The sequence below is a fragment of the Lepisma saccharinum genome, chromosome 29, assembly GCF_977018435.1.
Source record: "Lepisma saccharinum chromosome 29, izLepSacc3.1, whole genome shotgun sequence".
Lineage (NCBI taxonomy): Eukaryota > Metazoa > Arthropoda > Insecta > Zygentoma > Lepismatidae > Lepisma > Lepisma saccharinum.
In genome coordinates this window covers 1,614,304-1,633,063 of record NC_139257.1, presented here as the reverse complement: position 1 = coordinate 1,633,063, position 18,760 = coordinate 1,614,304, and positions in this window count along the sequence as shown.

Genomic DNA, 18,760 nt, shown 5'->3' with positions numbered 1-18,760 from the left:
TCGAACGTCGATCTCTCCTTCTCAGGACGAAGCAGCTGAAATAGGCTGGAATAAAATACTTGAGTGATGCGGCAATGAACTTTCTTATGAGGGAGCAATAGAATGTAGTTGTTTTTTTTATGTGGTACCATATAGGCAAAATTAGAATAAAAAATTTGACATGTTGTATCATAATGTGGAGGAAAGTAAACGAACCATGAAAGAAATGAGCGTCCGGCTGGAAGATAAATTGGATAAGTTAGAAATTAAAGTATATTAATTGAAAGAGTAATGTAGTTTAATGTAGAAAGATAGGTCCAATGTTCCATTTGTAACATTTTGACTATCTACTCCGTCCGCAGTCAACCACCGGTCACAGGTCTTCTTGTACTGCATTTGACATGTTTAACTCAATGTAGTTCGGCGAAAAGAAAAAAAGAAGCAATCACTTCTTATCGCTATCTTGCAGGAGGGCGAGGGACAGAGCAGAAACGTTTTTAATCCTCTTAGCTTCTTACAGAAGGCCTGATTTTCCTGCATTTACTTGGGCCTCTTCGATGGCGCAGTGGTAGCGTGGTCGCCTTGTAATCAAGGGGCCGCGAGTTCGATACCGGATGGAGACACACAGTATTTCGGGTTTAAACTTTAGGTCCAGTCCCGATTTGCTTTACTGTGCATAAAGTGGACTTAAAACACCAAATCAATCAATCCTGCATTTACTTGAAAGGCAAAAACGTATCAGCAGCAAAGGAAGTGAATTATCCGATGTATGATTAGACGTCGAACTCCACCTAAAAGAAGTAGATATAATGATTTTGATTTTGATGTTAGAGCTTGAGCAAGATGAGAAATTCACTGGCGCTGTTGCAAAATTGTCAACTGTAAGGGAGTTGCCAGAGCCTGCTTGACGCAATGAGCTCTTTACCATGTAATCCTGCCTCTGCGTTGCCAAAATGTTCAGCATTTTTCAACGGATGGTCGTCACCTTTATTCAGTATTAAACAGTATAATCATGAAGCTTACGCATCGAAAGTAGAGATGTGATATTTATCGTTGTTGAAGCCTTTGTCGACGAAACATTGATGGAAACTGGCGACGTCTCGATACTCGGGTGAAGGCTGTACGGAAGGGAGGAAAAAAACAATTGACTGTCAGTAACAGACATATTTTGGATCCATCGCAAAACATTACTTAATGTGCCTTCAATGTAAAACACACGTAATTGTGAACTGAAATGCAAATCTTTTACTGCTACTAAGTTTCTTCACTGTATGTATGTTGTTTGTGTGTGATTTGATTTTGTTATTTTGCATCGCTTTGCTATCACTTTTGGCTAATCGCAACGATGAAGATGAGTGATGATACGATGAAATTACGAAATTGATGCAGGAACACTCACAAAGAAAACATATGTCGTTACCATTGACGTCGTAAACTCTCCTAACCACTCCGTACGGAGGTCGGCATATCTGTGGATCTTTTTTACGTAAGTTTTTAAGTCCACTTTTATGCACAGATAGGTTAAACGGGACTGGACCTACAATTTTAAAATAAAATCCGAACCACTATGTCCCTTTACCGGATATCGAACATGGTATATACCTATAGAGAGGAAAGTAGAATTGTAAAGGTAGAGTTTTGCAAAATAATGTGCAGATGAAACTTTCCATAAGTCACTTACGACAGATGTTTAAATATACAATTCAGCTGGAAATGATGGACCAATAACTGGTTCATAATATTTCTACATTTGCGCACTTTTAATTTCAATTTGTCAAGTTTTGGGCTGGGTATGCAGTTCTGGTTTTGTTGTATCCACGGGATTTTCGTCCTTTGCTCCGCCTGTCTGTCACAATTACAAATATTATACATTCATTGGACAAACCATTCGTTATATTAATACTATGCACGTTCTCTCCAATAACCAAGTACGAAAGTTAACTTTTGCATTTCAAACTCCCTCAACCTTTGGCTCAGGGCGGTTAACAATTTCAAATAAGACATTCTTACTTTTGTTTGTTTGCTTGTCCTTGTAAATACAAGATTTAAAAAAATATTTGTAAAATAATAATAAATTTAAAAAAAACTGGGAACGAAATGTTCGATCACAGGCCAGTTTCATAAGTAAAGCGTCAAAGAAAGGCAAACGCTGTCTGGTAGCTATTGTCTTTGTTTTGATTCATAGTTCTTTACTTTGCTATCTCATTGTTGTTAACTTTAGCGAAAGGGAAAACTATTTCACTTTGCAAAAGATCAATTCATAAATAATCTCTAATAATAATCGTCATGTTATATCGCATGACTAATTATTTTGTTAGACCTTGCTTGTAGCCTGGAGCGAAAATTAGATACCGGTCAAAATAATTCTTACGCACTACTCTGGCAGCCGGATGAGTGGAAGAAGGGGAACGACTTGACGATTACTGCAGCAGATAACACTCACTTGTGCAAGCAGTAGAAGAACTCTGCCGTTGAAACCATTTGTACAGTCACTGGCACTTCTGGGTTGTAATTATCCAACTGAAAGTCAATGAAATCGTTACAACCCAGAACTGTTAGTGACTTGTCATGATGCAACAAAAGACAAGTACAAAGGCATGCTTTCCTAGGATTCGAACCCTGAAACGTTACCCTTGCGTTCTACACGTAAACAAAGACGGACTAGAAGTAAAATCTAGATCTAGCATTTTTGTTTTTCAGACTGTCCAGTATTTGACGAAGAGAAACATTCCTGTTTTAATTTTATATTGAAGTTTGTTATGAGGAGAGCGTATAAGCAGCAGATCTTTGGCTGCGACTAATGCTAATTCCGTGTTAAAGAAAGGAACATGCTAGTATTAAATTCTGTGAAGTTAGGTATTTTTTTCGTGTTAGTGTAGTATTTTTTTTGTCCCTAAGTAACTTGGAGTTATGAATTATAATTTGGCTGTTATATCTGTAGGGCCTCCCCGATGGTGTAGGAGGAACGTCCTTGCCTTGTAATCAAGGGTCCTTTGTTCGATGGAGACACATTGTGTTATGATTTAACTTTAAATTGTAGGTCCACAATGACTAGCCTATTTATATATAAAGTGGGTTTGAAATAAAGCTCAAGTCAATTTAACTCACCTGATTCATCTAACCTATTAAGCACAAAACATTAACAACATTTAGGACAGCTGTATTATTCGTAAATCCTCGTAACTTCTTTTTCTCTTAAATTTTACAATTATTTTACACTTCTTCTTACAATCCAGTAATATAGTATTTTTCCCAGTGCTGACATTTTTCTGTACATATATTAATAGTGGACTAAGAACGCTGCCACTATATAATCAAGCTTTGTAAGCTAGTGGTCTCAGATTGGATGTCAGGTGGAGGCACATAGTCCGGATCCCATCCAGTCCCGATTAGTTTATCTGTTTAAAAAGCGGACTTGCAACAAATCTTTAGCTCTTTACCTGAGCAGTAAGTTGTTGATCTGAAATAATTCTACACACGTTTATGTAATTTATTTATTTGTATTAACATCATTAGAATTAAATGCAAAATTAACATTAAAAGTTTTCCTTCTAAATGCTTTGAATTCAAAGCTTTATTCTTCCATAGCATTTGAGCTTCAGAGGGAAGCAGGCGTGAGAAGAACGCTTGGCACCTCGAAGTCTGGACAAGACTCCCCGAAGATTAGGGATGAACAAGCGAAAGTAACTAACAATTATACCAACACAAAATTAGATTTATTCAATTACTTTAATTTTGTTACTTCCAGTTTCCAAATGCAGCAGTAGGCAAGTTGTCCATCATTGTGAATATTATGCACATTGTTGTATGCAACAAAAAACGAGGATTGAAAGAAAAGCTCTAAGAAAACCGAACACAATATCAGAATGTCAAACAACAGGCACACAGTAGTGATAAGAGAGATGGGAGAAGATAATGTAACGCAACGTGCACACGTCGCGAAAATTGGCTGCTAAGGCCTAAGAGCCTTAAACTTGCCCTCCTAACCTAACAACGTAGGCAGTATTAGAATTATAATTGTAAAAAATATATACCTGCTAGTTACTTAGGAGTGTTAAGTTTGATGCAGTAAGCAAATTTTATCATCACTTGATCCCGAGCGGCGTTCACCGACAAGAAAACATAGACCGGCTCTATTTAGTGCCCACATCAGTGAATTTCGAGTTCAAATTTTGTCATTGTTGACGTGCATTTTGTCTATTTCGTATTTTTTTTTTAAAAAAAAACCGACACTGTATAAAATCTCAGGAGCTTAGAGACCACCATCGCGGGGGCGGCTGCTATGCCACTGTCATAAAGGAAAGAAATCGCTATCTTCAACTCAAGGTTTTTTCCTTCCCCAAAGTTTCCTGGTGGGGACCATTACCAAAGGTACATTCATTGTTCTCTCTGTTGTCTTGTATATAGGAAAATGTATTATACGCATAGACGAGTATCAATGCTAATATCCCTGCGTAAATATTTGTATGTTGTTTCTTTATATTTTTACTTTGAATGCACACATTTAAACAGAAAGTTCGGCAAAAGACAACGAGTTTTGGGCGCGGCCTTGCCAGATGGAGCTGGAATACTGTGACCAAGGATTATAGAGTATTATAGAAAGAGCATTCCGATACACAGCGGTCTCTCATTGGCCAGGAGCAGCTACAAGCTCTGACGTGAACAAGGCATGCGAGTCTTAATCGTACATATCTTGGTTCTATCAACCATTTACAGTAGGGTATTAAGCAAAAAGCAAGGAATAAGACCTAGGCAATAATATGAAGAAGTTTATGGCACGTAATAACAATAAATTGCGTTATACAAATCAAGCAAAAATGACTATCATCAAGTATCAAATATCAAAAAGTAATCACGCTACATTGAAATCTAAAGTTGCTTGTGGGAAAATAAATGCAATTTTACGTATGAAATATTTCGCTACGCCACCAACACTTATTATCCTTCATACCTTCAAATTTCCACAGATGTTCGTTATTTATAATGGCGTGTTCATAATAATTTATATATGTCTAGTATATGTAGGATGCAGCTGTTGATATTTGACGTCGCTTTCTACGTCTTTATGGTAACCGCAACATTAAAAATGAATGATGAAATGATAAATTTGATGGGACCGTAGGCAAGATGAGTGTGGACACTCTGTTCAAATCAACATTTCCCACGTAATTCACTGTCCACAAACTATGGGAAAACTGCAGAAATATTCTACCTGAAGTGATTTGTGTTTAGAAAACCGTAACTCATATATATTTTATTTTTGAAAAATTGAAATATGTCTTCTAGACATTGTAAAAGGATAGAATCTAATGTCGTGGGAAAACGTAATCCATCAATAAAAGATTAACTTCCTCCTCCCTTTGTGAAACTCGTGCCAGCTCGATGGCCAATGTTGTCAAGTGCGTTAAGTGTTTGATTTTGGATCCCGTCATTAAAGTTCCCGAGTTCGAGTCACTCGTGGGCATGGATATTCTTTGTGACTGCCCTTTCATCAATTTCATGTGATCATCACTCATCGCCGCGATTAACCAAAAGTGGTTAATCGCTTGTCGCCTGTTACGTGTCGTTTGTCGCTTCAGTGTGAAATTTCCCTTACAAAGCGAGAAGCTGGACAGGCGACAAGCGATATGGAGAATTCACACAGAAGCTGTAAGCGACAAGCGACACCATGGACGGTATTGAGAAAACGGGCCAGTTTGAGCGACACACAAGCTTCAAGCGGCACGTGCGGTTTGTTCTGTCGCTTCTGTTGGAAAGGTTCACTTGATTACTGGGGGTTCGTTTCCAAGCGACTCGTGTCGCTTGTCGTCTGTCGTTTGTCACAAGGTGTGAAATCTCTCTAAAACTAAACATTCACTGCAAACAACGGACTAAGACAACAGGATTATAAAAGCCCAATTCGAGCAATACGCGAACGACAAGCGACACAGGCAGCTTCTCTTATCGCGTGTTTCTTTCCTCTCGAAGCTACATTAAGCTATTATTGTATTGTCTTCACCTAAGGAAAGGAAGAAAATGCTTACGCAAAGGCAGTATCCGCAGAACTTTTGCAAAGCCACTCACTACATATTTTCTGTGCACACTCAGTGTGCACTATAATCTACTGAAGCGACCCTAAAAAAATATTGCTGAAACTAAGTTTTCACCTTTTTCAACGTTCTGAAATGTCAGTCACAATACAGCTGTTAAGATCCTTGCGCCCTGGGCGTGATCAGATTTAGGATACCCTTCAGTCAACTACAATAGATTGATTGATTGATTTGCTTTATTTTACTTCGCTTTTTGTACCACTTTTGGCTACTTTGCGAAGATGGAGATGAGTGATGACATGGTGAAATTAATGAATGGACATTCACAAACATCATGCCTAGGCCGGGATTAGAACCCAAGACCCCCGGCGTCGTAGCGCGATGTGATAACCACTTCCCCACTTAACTAAAATTTTACCTCTGTTGGAATTATTTGATTGGGGGAGGAGGAGGTCGCATCACGTGGCTTTTGCGAATATACTATATTTCAACAAAGAGAGCGAAGGAAAAAGTCACTTATTTCATTCCTTTTTAAAATGACGATAGTGTTAATTTTAGAAGGCCGCGGTGGCTCAGTCGGTAACGCGTCTGACTACCATGCTCAAGATCCCGGGTTCGATCCCCGGCCGGTTCAAATCCGGGAACTTTTCTAACGTTGGAAGCGGCCCTGGCGCAAACCCAGCGTCGAATGACAGGGGACAGGGGCATGATGCTGATCACATCACCCGCACTCACGAACGGATCAAGAAAGTGTGGGGCGTTACCCCCACACCCCCTATACGCCTTCATGGCGTGGTGCTAAGCACAGGGGAGCACTTTACCTTTTGATAGTGTTAATTTCTCAGAGATCCAGTACAGTAAATTTACAAGAATAAAATCGTGTCTCTTAATGGAAATTTCAATAGAATCTTTCATCTCAAACAAATTCAATATTAATTGAATAGTGCATAATTGAATAAATATCTAATGAAAGTAGAGAGTATAAACTTGATGTGAAGTTTACAGAAATGTTTGTTTCGCGAGTGGAGCGAAGATGAAAACGTTTTCTAAATCTCATCCTTTGTAACCACCCAATCACGATAACTGTTGGTCACCTGACCTCTACTTCCACGTCATCCAAGAAATCTGCTGGTGCTTCTTTGCGTCCAAGTTCATAGACAATTAGCCTTTCGTTTTTGCGCCTTTTTTTTTACCGGACTCCGCTCCTTTCTTATTTCGGGATTTGTCCCTGCAGTGAAGCACGAGAAATACGAGTTCCACCTGCGCCAAAAGCAAGCATACAGTCACGTTTAAATATCGTGTGTGGATGTCGATACCCTGTCTCAAACGCGGGATACAATAAAGAACCCTTTTTACCACCTTGTTGCCTCGAAACACTTCATCCTTGCGATAGGCAACCGCAGGGAGCAGGCAAGGTTGAATGAATGAATGATTTGATTTATTTTACTTCGCTTCTTGTGCCACTTCTGGCTAATTTGCGAAGATGGGGATGAGTGATGATATGATGAAATTGATGAATGAACACTCACAAATATCCATGCCCAGGCCAGGATTCGAACCCGGGAACCCTGGCGTTGTAGCGCGATGTGCTAACCACTCCGCCACGGGGCCGGCGCAGGCAAGGTTGAGACCAACCTCTTCTCAGCCTTTCATATACAAGATTATGAAACTTCGAGTGACGTTATGAGGTAGTGACATTGCACCAATGTTGTTTCTGTGTCCTCTGCGTCTCTGTGTTGATTCAGTGACATTTTTCTTTGGAATCTCTGCCCGTCAGCATCTCATTGTAAAATACGAGTGTATTTGTTCTGACAGACAGTTGTTACTCGTGTACAGTAAAATATATCACATATTCCTTTATTCTTCCTAGCTTACTAGAAACATACTTTGTACATTTTTCAAACTTTACAAAATATTTCCTCTTTAATGTGCTGTTGCAACTTACATTTGAAACTTCTTTCGTGTAATATTCATTTTGTTGCAGCCCACCTCCCCCGTGGCGGAGTGGTTAGAACATCGCGCTACGACGGCAGGGGACCCGGGCTTGAATCCCGGCCTGGGTATGGATATTTGTGAATGTCCGTTCAATCCTCCGTACTTTCACGTGTCGCCAAAATAGAAAAACGCAAGTACAATCTATACTTGGACTCCCTTTTCGGTTGCCGTGTTCTTGTGGATCCCTCGCTGTTCTTTTGTTTTCAATCCAGCGCGTCGTTAGGTAGTAATATACAGGTGGGTCCATTATACTTGTTTCGGCGATTTGAAGTGTGACGTCAGCAGGAGTAGGTTATTACGTACTTTTGAATATCAAATTCAATTAACGGTTTCACCTTATTAATGTTGTGTTATATATTTAATATTATTTTCTAATTAATTATTTTTATTTTCTACCTATTAAAAAGAAATTGTATCGATAATGATGCATGATTTTTATATGAAGTTCACTCACAAATGAACCAACATGTCCTGATCAAGACTCGAACCTTTAAACTACAATTTTGCCCGACCCTGTGGCCGAGTGGTTAGCACATCGCGCTGCGACGCCAAGGGTCCCGGGTTCGAATCCCGGTCGGGCTTGGTTGTTTGTGAATGTCCATCATCAATTTCATCATTTCATCACTCATCCCCATCTTCGCAAATTAGCCAAGAGGCACAAAACGCGAAGTAAAATAAACTAAATCAATCAATCAATTTAAATTACAATTTCGAAATCGCGAGTCGACCACTCAACCAACCGAATCGACTGCCAGAGGCAGTGGCGGCGATTGGGTTCCAAAATTTGGGGACAAGGTGTAAAAAGTGGGGGTGGGGGCAAGGACAATTTACTTTCCCTTGGTACATAAGATTTAGCATAGTGCGGGGACAAAAGTTGGAAAAAGTGGGTGGGGGCAACTACACCCCTCGACCCCCTAATCGATGCCACTGGTCAGAGGCTTTTTCGAGTCCCTTACCTCTACCTCATAGCGCTGATGGAACCAGTCGGCTGTTGCCTCAAACATGGCCTAAAGGAATACGTAGAAAGGTAAACTGAAGTGACATCCATCCCAGTCACTAATGATTCCGTCCATGATATCTGAAATCGTATCCAAGTTAAACGATTTATGCTGAGCCCTGAATGTCTATGGTACAGTGATTCGGACCCCATTTTCAACTCTATATCCAGTCCCAATTAACCCCGATTAGTGGCTCTAATCGGTTTGGCGTCTGACTGCCACACGGGATACAAGAGTTCTATTCCCGGTGTGGTGATCTAAATTAGGATTTTTTCCGGCCTTGTCACCGAATTAAGCGGCTCTGGGGGCTATCCAGCTTCAAATCAGTGTGTACCTGGAGGCAAACCTACAGGTTAAAGGCGGCGCTGGTGCTGATCACAACACCTCCAAAATGGCCGAGATCGAGAATGTGTGGAACCCTAACCTAGTTCCCCTGAATGTGGCACGGTGCAGTATGCACGGGGAAGTTACCTTTACGTTACCAAATCCTTTCAACTAGACAGAGATACGAACAGAGGGTCTGTTAAAAAGGTTGTTATGTATTATTACAATATAACTTAATTCCAGTCGGGAAGGACGCGGACGCCTTGTAAAAAATGAGTACCAGGTACGATTCCTGGCGAGACACATTGAACCGTGATTTGAATCCGACATTTGAGAATAAAGTGAATTTGAAACCAATTTGGCTAATCAGAAAGACTAATCCCAGAATCACGTAAAGATTTCTCAAAATTGTAAGGGCAATTACGCTGTAAATGTATGGGAATTACAAATCTATTTATTAATTCTATAATATAACACATGGGGGAAAAATATAAGGACAGATAGAATAGGGAGAAAGAAGGGTGGAGCAGAGAACACTGGAAGCTACGCATCGTGATTCCGTGGCGCCGTCTTGTCCGAATCGAATAACAGTTGCAAGAGGCTTAACGATTTGAGAGATGGTTTGATAAGGTAACATCTGCTGCAGTCTGACTAAGCTTTTCTGTTGTTTGGTGTAGTCACTTCAGGCCACTGGCGTACGCACAAGGGGGGGGGGGCTAAATGGGCTACAGCCCCCTATATTTTTATAAAATAAACAAATGAAAGCAGAAAAGTCGGGAACCCCCCATTAAAGTAATCCCCGATAACCATTGTTGTCTTTCAATAACTTTTAAAACGAAGGTTTAAAATCGTATTTGGAGCTCATATCTGATAAAAAAAAGGGACATTATAGAAATTGACTTACAGCGATGTAGCTTATTCTATGATCCAAGAAAGATATAATCTCTGAACCAGCGTTCACATTCAGCTGTAGATATTGGAACAATTTTGATATAATTCACATAAACTTTGAGTGACGTGGCAATGTGTTGTGGAGTTTCTTTGTAGGTGCGAAGATTTTTAACTATTGACGCACACATCCTTTCGCTTACAAAGTTTGCCTGACATCTCACACACCTTCACAATTATCTAAATACCATGTATGTGCATTTTATGGGACTGTATGCGAAAATATACCTGAGTCTTCAAACCGGCTATTCATATTATTCACCAAAGAAGAAAATGCTTTGGAACATGGTTATCCTTAACTCCGAAACTATCGTCCTTCAAGGTGAATCAATTGTTTTCGATGCTTAAAGTGTAGCCATGTCTAAATATCTAAGAAACTGAACTGACGAGACGGAACTGAACGCTTCCAGATAATCACGAACCGGAAGCCGTTCCGGTCGGCTACGGTCCATTTCGAGCCCTGACCTCACCTTATGCTTCGTCTGTGTTTGTAAAATAACAATCTACGTGTAAATATTTTGTGCCAAACTTCCTTTGTTTTCGTTTTTGTAATCGGTGTAAAATGGGCGCACAGTACTGTAGGTACTAGGTAAATAAACAAATAATGTGGTGTCCTGAACTGGAGAAGGGTCGGCGAAGAGTAGGAATCAAGGAAGGAGAAAGATAACGTTTGCTTCCACAAATTAAACTTGCAGTCAGTGGCGTGCCCAAGGGGGTGGGGGATTAGTGGCGGTTATAACCCCCCGTTTGGCCCAGCATTCCTAAAAGAAAAATGTCAAAGGTAGGAAAATATGACAAAATGAGGGCAGACTGCCAAGACAAAGTATACGTAACCCCTCATTTTGTAAACTCCTGGGCACGCCACTGCTTGTAGTAGCATACTTTTATTTGCATTCTCTTATTTTAAGTTTGCAGGCAAGTTGTCCTTCACTATGTTTATAACTATGCCATATGCAATACAAAATTTAAGGATTGAAAGAAAATCGCTAAGGAGACCTAGGACAACGGCAGAATATAAAATTGCACGGCGTACTTCGGCGATAACATAAAGGGGATAAGTTCTATACAACCTCTCACCTCACTGAAAGCAATAAACGATCTTTCAAACCCATATATTTTATCTTCATATGTTTTTATGGGTATCACTGTAGTTGAGCCTGTGACATTTTATAAGCTAAGCCTAATGGCGGAAAGCGACTAAAAAGTTGGGAGTTGTGTTAATCACGGAGGAAAAAAAAGTTTCTCGTACATTTTTAAAGCGCACACATCGATCTCTTTTACTAGCAGATATCTGCATTTCTTATCGCTTTTATTTTCTATTTAAACTCATGTAGTTGTGGAAGAAGGGTTTCCTTTAAATAACAGTGCGTGATGACTAATTCGACTAAAATATCGGGATAAAACTAGAGTTCAACTTCATCTTCGCGATTTGCCAAAAGTGGAAGAAAAGTGAAGTAAAATCAAATCAATTAATCAATTAGTAGTGTGTCATTACCGGTCGAGCATCCTTTTCTCCGTCGTTATTTAGATAACGATACGATACGCAGTCTCATTCATGCATCATGATGCCGGGGAATACATATTCAGCTTCTGGAAATGTCACTTATACATTTGGTTAATGAATTTTTCAAATATACGCTCTCCTTTCTCTCTCCTCCCCTACACATGCGCACGTGCAGACTAATTCATATGGGAGTGCCTAAAGGAGTGTTTCAGTTGACTATCTGGACAATGTTAGCCTATTTGTCACAAGTTAATTTTCCCCTTTCACGGAAACCATAAGGTGTGTGAAGATGAAATTTTAACTTATGGTTTATGAGTATGCGTTTTCACGTGAGCACACGTTTTCTTATTTTTGTGAAGATATTTACGTTATTTACACATAAATAAATCTAATTAGAATTCAGTAACGCAACTGATATGCAAGAAAAACTGTATGCCATGTCTAGTAAATGGAATAATAATAAAGAGAATATTGATCTATTTTACGTACTTTGTGATGAATACTATAAATGTTGTGAGGTTGAAAAGTTTGTACTTCGCTAAAACACGGGACGTTAGAGATTTTATTGCCACAGCCAATTCCTGACGCGCACTTCTTCTCTGTGGAGGCAACGGAAACTGTTTGAGGAAATCTAATAAAACAGGGGAAAGTCAAAATTCTACAAATAACTAAGTTGGTACTTTCTTCAGCATTCCTTGGCACTTTCTATTTCTTTTCAACCGATAGCTGCACTGAGTTCACTAATCGAAGAGAAATGTACAAGAACCAGATAATTATTTATTATTACCCACACAGATTGATTTGATGGCACCCAACAAATGTCAATCATTTCGCTAATTTCCATCATTGTTGTTTCTACTGCTTGACCACTCTAGAACAGATCCTATTATTTTTTTCTGAAAATAAAATAAAGTGCATCCATAAAATATTTAGGGTACAATGACTATCTTTCTTAAAAAACATCTTGAAGAGCAAGCTCGAAATTATGACTCAAACAGTGTCATTCCATTCAAAGTACACGTTCAGAGGGGGACATTTTCTTCCCATGGTTGGGAATGAAAATATAAATGTAGAGCAGAGCATGGGAAAAATAGAGGGGGGAAATTCCCCGGTTCACCCCTTCATTCGAATACTGCTTCATCCATCCGATCCTATTATCATTCACCTTCATCTTCGTGATTAGCCAAAAGTAGAAGAAATGCGACGTCAAAAAAATCAAATCAATCGAACTCTACTTCAAACCCTGTTTTCTCTAACGTAGACTGTTGCACCACTACAAACATCGCACTGATTAGGTAGATCATTTTGCAAACTATTGTGGGTATTGTTAGCATTGTATTATTATTGTTTTGTCAAAATAGTTTGCTTGACACTCGTTAAGCAATCAAGGATTTCCTCTTATCACTGGTGAATCCCGAACGAAGGGTCATCTTTCTAGGCGGATTCCAGCTTTGGCTGCAAGTCGTTTCACTCTTCTGTCTTTAACTTTAGAAAGATCCGACCATTAAAATTCAATTCTCGAGACAGCAGAGGAGACATTATTTTCATTGTTATAATGGTACTTTCTACATTCTTAATTTTTTGAGGACGCATTTTGAGGTGTTCATGCACCACTGGCAACCACCGTGCGCACTCCTATGCCCTCACATATCAATTTTAATTTGCTTCATATGTACAAGACGTTGTTTGAAAGTGTGTTAATATCGGGTGTTTCATAGACGAAAAAGTATATATATATATATATATATATATTGGTTACTGGGACTCCCTGTTGGCGTAGTAGTAAATGTCGTCGCCTTGTAATCAAGGAGTCCCGTGTTCGATAACCAGTTGAGACATAAAATGGTTCGTATCCCAGTTTAAACTGTACGTCTAGTCCCGATTAACCATACTGTATGTAAAATGGACTTAAAACACGAACTCGATCAATCTATCAATTTGTTTACTGAAAGGTGCTATTCGGAAATGAGCAAAGCGTTTTCGTTACTTAAAAAAAAAATATCCAACTTTAACCAACAAAATTATAATCGAAACGTTGCTTTATATATCTCGGCTATGACTGCCTGGAAAAGTTAAAGGACGCCACGATTGTTAAATGTCCGTCAACTCATTATATTAGCACAATAAATTCTGGGTTCGAATTCCTATGTCAGTTTCATCTGTCTATGTGGCAAATAAATAATCAATTAGAACCAGAGATATACGTATATAAAGAGACAGTAAACATATCATTTTGGGGGGAGGGGTACTGACTGCATTTACGCACAGCATCGGCAGTATTAAAAACAAGGTCGGTAATTGCTTTGATAATATATCAAAAGGTAAATAAAGCAAACGTTGTTATTCACTTTGTTGATTTCTGGTTAAATATTTTTTTTACTATTTCATTATCGGAAGAAAAAATTCTTACACTCTACAGAAGAGAAATCATGTATTAATTTCCGAATAATAGTAACCATTTTATATCATATGCATATCATTAACATTATTCTGTTAAGGCTTGCATGTATCCTGCAGCGAAATAGGACACCTGCCAAAATACTTCATCGCAACCAAAGCAGTGACTCAAAGGCCAAGACAGTAGAAATGCATGTTCCAACGAACGTCAGTGGCTTAACCGTTATCTGTTTCACGGCGCCTGGAGTTGTCTCGCTGAGAGCTCGAGTTTCGGTTTCGCTTGTAAGTGAGTGAACACTTATATACACAAGCAACAGTGGCGTGTGCATGGGGGCAATTAGTTGGGAATACAGTAATCCCAATATGATTCAAGTTCGCTGTATTATTAACTTCAACTGCAAATAAAGATGGCGAAAAAGTGTGAATGTTTTCTGCTATCGCAATTGTCCCCAATGGCGTAGTGGTAACGGTATCACATTTAATGGTGCGGTTAGGCGTTTGATCACCATTAGAACCTCAGCGGCTGTTTCCATTGGATGATATTCAGCCAACAACTTCCCCGAAAATTGTTTGCGCGAAATCACACCCATTGCAATGATTATGGCAAACCTTTCGGAGCGTGTTCCAAACACTTTATAGACATTGCACCTTCAGTGATTGTGGCAGTGATTGAAGGTGCAAATATAACGATTATATTCTAAATGTAGTCCTGCATTTTGTTTAGTCTCTCAACAATGACAAGACTATCTATTAGAGTAGATAAAACGATGTGTAGGGCCTCCCACATTCCTCAATCGCGGCTAATTTGGAGGTGCTGTGATGTGAACAAGAAAAAGCATTGATTCAATATTAACATATTATTTTGAGGTTTAGAGAATGATAAAATATGACGTGTGTAACACTCGTGAAATAATTCGTTCCCTATTTATTAATGATGATAATTTTGCAATTATTTGCAACAAAAGAGGAAATTATTCATTAAAAAATTGCTTCTTGAATTTTAATGTTAAAAAGTATCAATATCTATTCATGTTACTGATTGGGAATGATCTACCAAAAGCGCGGATTTTCATAAATGACTAGCATGTGAGTCAATATGGGAAAACAACCGTCTCCTCGAATTAATAGCACGGAATTAGTGTAGAAACTAGAGCCCCTGGTAGCAGCAGATTTTTCATTTATCCTTTATTAAAGTTCAAGTTGCTGCTTCTCATATAGTACATGCATGCGAAATATTGAGGACAGAGTGCTGAAAACAATTCTCCCTCTTTCTTTGTTGCTACTAGCATTTCTAGTTTTAGATGAGAGTATTTACGTTTTGAACGAGTTTCCCCTCTTCCCTTGAAGCAACAATGCGGCGAATTCAGCAGTCTTTCAACAACCACCCCTTCGCCCTCTGTGATGTCCCCAACTTAAAATATATATTAGCTTCAAGTACATTAACTTGACATTTGTGTGAAAATGTAAAACAATTTACCAATTGATTTTAGGCGAGTTTAACCACAAATATTTAATTTTCGATAGTTATAACTGCGAAAGTCAGTTAACAAAGCAACACCTTAAATCCACAATCATGCAATTATAATTTATTTTATTTTAACGGTTATCCCATTTTTCATATGTCCCTGGTCATTAACACTGTGTTACACATACATATCTGTAAGTTGGACGGCAGAAATACAACAACTTGAAGTATGGGGGCATACATACTATTCACCTTGAAACCACATCAAGGTGAGGTATTGATACCGGTATGGTTGAATGCTCGGCGGAGACCTGAAGGCGCCAATGCAAGTCTTATTCATCTTGCCACTTTTATCGTGTGCGTCTCGAGAATCACTCCTGCAAGCACAAAGTATTTCAGGTCGGCTCTGTGGCTGAATGGTTAGCGTAGCGTGCAACAAAACTCGGTGTCCTAGGTTCGCATCCTGGAAAACCTGTACATGAAATTCTTTTTGTTCCAACAATCTGTTTCATCATTCATCCTAACCTTCATGTTATATGGGATATCTGCGAGAGGAATCCTCAATTTGAGGAAGACACAGCCATTTGCTGGTGTTATATAGAGATTAATTCGACTAATATTACTTCTCGCTTTTGTCTCTTTTGGTCAATCGCTAAGATTAGGATGGAATTGATGCGAGGGCAATAACAAGAATGTATGGGCAGTACGCAACAGATTGAATCTGAGTCTAGACGCGAAAGCACCGATTGTCTGCAAAATGTAGCCCATCCAGAGCGGGATATATAGAATTTGGACTATCCTTTATTTTGGGCACTGTAGACATTTTTATTAATAATTTGTTCTCATGGTACTTAATTTTCACTAACTGCATCATGCTCTGTACTAATAACACTTGTAAAGTTCAAAACATTGATACATCTGATTAAAAATTACTCATTAAACTTCGTTTTCCTTTGAAACAGCCACTTTCAATATATATTTCGCCAGACAACACTAATACCGCACACGCACTAAAGGAAAACGAATCAACACTACCTTATGGTAGCCACACTGCACGCGAACCGGTAAATCGGTAAACAATGATGTTGATCTTGGTCGCCAATATCCCCCCAATTGACTTTTATTTGTTGGCATTCAAAATGTTTACATTAGTTTTTTTCGAGGAACAATTACTTATATTCGAACAATAGAGTTGTACATACTCTTTGTATGATCTAGGTGACGTTTGAAAATAGGCCATGGTGAAAGAACTTATTTAATTGCTAGATAGTCCTTCGTTAACGAAATAAGCAAGTAAAAGGATTTGGCATGTTTCAATTTGCGATGGTTTTCACTTCTGCCCCTTCAGCATCTCATTTTTGTCTGGCCCTAGGTTATAGCCTAGGATAGCCTAATGGCAACCCCCCTTCCTCCCTGAGTCCAAGACGTGGAAGAGAGGTTGACATTTAGGCTCTTGCAGGAAGGCCATGCATTACACCCCGCTTCTGTTATCGTTATTTAAGGAACCCTCTCCATTTTATTTGCGGGCAGTATTCCCCACGCTTTCAGTGACGTACTCACAAATGCAGTAAAGGGATGTGAACATAAGGTGGTTATAAAGGAGTCCCGGGTTCGAATCCCGGTGCAAGCACATGTGGTTCGGATTCCACTTTAAACTGTAGGACCAGTCCCGATTAGCCTTACTGTGCATAAAGTGGACTTCAAACAACAAATCAAATCAAATCAAATCATAAGGGGTTATCAGATATTTCTTACCACTCCTAGATCATGCCATATTTTCCTAAATTTTATTTTTATTTTATTTTAAGGAAAGTTGAGCAAAAATAAGACTACCTAGTTCTAAAACTCCTTCTAAATACGCCACTGTTCTTAACTTTACAGCTGACATATCATAACACCCATCTATCACCCAGTAACAGAATTCACCTCCGATTAGCGTGAAACACAATAATAGCATGTTTTGTTAATATTTTCTCGCCAATCTTATATAAAATTAATCATCTCCATAACAGCTACGATGAAAAAACTCCGTGGCGAAACTGCCATGAATAACAAAGGCCTCTTAAGTGGTTTCCTTATAAGTTGACACGTGGTCAGCACATCGAATCCCTTTGCCTCTGTTATCTTTATCCTCTATTTCCCGTAGCTCCCAAATTGCCTTCAAGAAACCGAAATGTTCGGTAATGGAATTGAGTTCTAAGTCTACTTTATGCAAAGATGGGCTAATCGGTGCTGACCTATAATTAAAAGTGGTATGCGAACCACAACGTGTCCAACAGTAAGGGAGCGGTCGGAGCGTGGGTGACGCAAGCAGCTCTTTACAATGTCATGCTACCCCTGCGTTGTCAAAATGTTAAGCATTCTTGAACAGATGGTCGTCGCCTTTATTCAGTGCTAAGCATTTGTATCATCATGAACCTTAGACATCGAAATAAGAGATGTAATATTTTTCTTTTTTGAAGCTTTTGACAACGTAGCTATGAAGGAAACTGGCAACAAGGCGGTACTCGGCTAAAAGCGATGTGGAGAGGAGAAAACAAATGACTGTCAGTGACGAATCTACATATTTTTGGCCCATTATTTAAGTTGCCTTGAATGTAAAACAAACACACTTGTGAAAGGAAATGATAAAACATTTCCTCCTGTTCAGTTTCTTCTATTTATGTATGTTGTTTGCGTGTGTCTGCAAAGATTTGATTTTGTTATTTAGCATCGCTTTTATACCACTTTGGCTAATCGCGACGATGAGGATGAGTGATGATAGGATGAAATTAGGAAATTGATGCAGAAACACTTACAAAGTACACCCACGTCCAGGGGGAGATGCGAACCGTAACCATTGGCTTCATAAACACTGTGCTAAGCAGTCCGTGCGGAGATCGGAGTTTTTTAAATGTATAGTTTTAAGTTCACTTTTTTGCACAGATCGGTTAAATGGGACAGGACCTATAGTTTTAAAATGATATCTAACATGGTATACCTCTGTAGAGGGAGGTAGAATTGGAGAGGTACTGTTTGGCAAAATCATGTGCAGATGAAACTTTCGATAAGTCACTTGTGACAGATGTTTAAGGATACAATTCAGCTGGGAATGATGGACCAATATCTGTTGCATAATATT